The sequence below is a fragment of the Dryobates pubescens genome, chromosome 15, assembly GCF_014839835.1.
Source record: "Dryobates pubescens isolate bDryPub1 chromosome 15, bDryPub1.pri, whole genome shotgun sequence".
Taxonomy (NCBI): domain Eukaryota; kingdom Metazoa; phylum Chordata; class Aves; order Piciformes; family Picidae; genus Dryobates; species Dryobates pubescens.
The window spans coordinates 8,583,277-8,585,859 of NC_071626.1; positions in this window are offsets into that span (position 1 = coordinate 8,583,277).

The following is a 2,583-nucleotide window of genomic DNA, read 5'->3' on the forward strand; positions in this document are numbered from 1 at the left end:
TGCACAATCCCTTCCTGCCCTTTCCCATCTGTCTCCCCCCCCTCCCCTTCCCCTCTTCCTCCCCCCCCCCCCACCTTTAGTTGTTTTTAAATATAATTTAGGAATACTCAAGCTGCTTTGTGGCACTTGAGGCTTCAGAACACAATGATCACCACTGCGACCTATGGCCTGTAGCAGACACACTGTCACTGTAGTGTGGAGCCGATGGGTTGTTGGCAGGGCGGGGAGGGTGGGGTTAGTCTTTGTTTTGTTTGTTTTTATCCTTTCTATTTAACACTTTGTTTTTTTCCTCCCTGTTTTTTTCCTAATTTATTTACCCCTCTTACTGTATCTCTCTTTTTTTTAATTAAAAGAGCAAAACTTTTTATTACTTTGTAATTTAAAACAAACAAACAAACAAAAAAAAAAAACCTGAAGAACTTTGGGGGGGGATTTTGTACTTTTTTCCTGTGTAAATATTGAACTTTTTTGAGCTTTATCGTGGTTGTTAATTTGAAGTAATAAAGTAGAAAATGATAAAGTGATGCCAGCATCTGTCATTTCTTCCTTCCCTGGCATCCCTACTGGGAGTGACATCTTACATGCAGGAAGCACTGTCTCGTGGCTGAACCTGTGCCTGAGTTCCAGGAACGAGTTTGATCAGAATTACTGGAAAAAAGGCACAGGACTGGAGCACCTAAAAATAAATGTGAGCTGATCTCTGCAGTTGCAGCCTTGGAACAGCAAAAGCTATGTGAAATCTGATTCAGGATCTCTCAGTTCCTGGATTTGAGCCTCTGGCGTCCCATGTGCTTGGCCTTGAGGAGGAGGGACCTCTCCACACAGGTTTTGGATGTGCATGGAGTTTGACAGAGGTGGAGCATGGGATTTGTTGTTTTTTTTCATGCTTTCTTTTCAAATCATGGCAGAAGGGGAGGGAGAGAGGGGTCAGAGCAGCAGCCCTGAAAACCTGATGAGAGTGCTATGCCTGATGCAGATACCCCGAGCTCCCTGTAAAGTGGCACCAGCTGCTTTGCTGTCTGTGGTGGTGTGGTTGGTTTGGGGTTCTCCTTTAGTTACCTGGCCTGTCTTGACACTCAATTACTAAATTTTAATACTGATTTATTTCTAAATTGCTGCTTCTATACTTGGGCTTCCCTGCATTATCCACATGGGAGAGGCCTGTTTTTTCCAGGCTGTGTAAAACTTGCAAACACTTAGTTGTTTTTTTTTTATTGTTAAAATATTTTTTTCAGAAACCCTGCTAGGAATACATGATGGATCTTGGTGACTTTGCAAATTCCTTCCAAGCCTATTCTCTGGCAGCTGATCCTTTGCTTGTCTGCTGCATGGGGTTTCCAGATCCTTAAATGAGAGATGAAGAGGAGGGTGTTTAGGGATACTGGGGGGGGGGTGTTCTGTTACTGTGTGTTGCTTGTGCCTCTGTTTTATCATAGAATCATCAAAGTTTAGCTCAAAAAAGACCTTTAAGATCAAGTCCTACTGTTCTGAGTGTGATTTTTGAGGGATCAAGATTAAATTGGACTTGTTCCCTTCTAACTCTTGGTCCCTGTGACGAAGAGGAATATTGCCTATGTGCAAGACAATGCCCACCTCTCCTTGGTGCCTTTGCACCGCTGAATGTGTGTGGCCTTCTGGCAGTGCAGTGGAGCCAGCAGTGCCTTGGTCTGCCTGGCTTCTGGAGAAATTGCTATGGTTTGGATAGCTGCTTTGTTAAGGGACAGGAGGGAAATACCCCACCATTTTGGGAGATGGGGGTAGCAAGTCCATGGGTGAAGTTGTGTTTCAAAAGAAAAGGGCAAGTGCTCTTCTAAAGCAGGATAAAGTCTCACCTAGCATGTGAGACTTTGAGGGCTTGAACACATCTCCAGTGAAAGGCTGAGAGAGTTGTGTGTGTTCAGCCTGGAGAAGGCTCTGAGGAGGTCTTACAGCAGCTTTTCAGTACTTAGAGGGCCTATTAAGAATATATATATTCATTATTTTTTTTAGAGGCCATCATGACAGGACACAGGATGATGGTTTTAAACTAAAAGAGAGTAGATTTAGACTAGACACGAGGAAGAAATTGTTTACAGTGAGAGTGGTGAAGCACAGGCAGAGATTTCCAAAGCAGTGGTCAATGCCCCATCCCTGGAAACATTCCAGGTCAGGTTCGGTGGATATCCCTGCTTGCTGGAGGAGGGTTGGATTTAGATGATCTTTAAAGTGTTCTATGATTGTCTCAGTTTGTGTATTAAAAGCTTTTAGGGTTTAGTTTTGAGAATTGTCTTTCTTGGATATAAAATCCCGTGTTCTGGCTTGAGTAGAAGTACAGCATTGGCTTTGTTTCCTCGGAGTTTGGGGGGCAATAGGGCTGAGGTGGAGCTTCCTGGGGCTAGTGCTGCTCTTACCCGGACTGGGCAGCGGGGAGAATTGCTCCTGGACCGCCTGAAACTGAGGGTGCCCAGCTCTGGGCGGCGCGGCCCGGCGCGCCTCCCAGCCGCAGCAGCTACCCACCCGCCTCGCCGACCCGCGGTGCTGCCCCTTTAAAAGCGGCGGATGACGTCACCCTCCTCTCGCTTCGCCACGCCCCGTCCGTGCGGC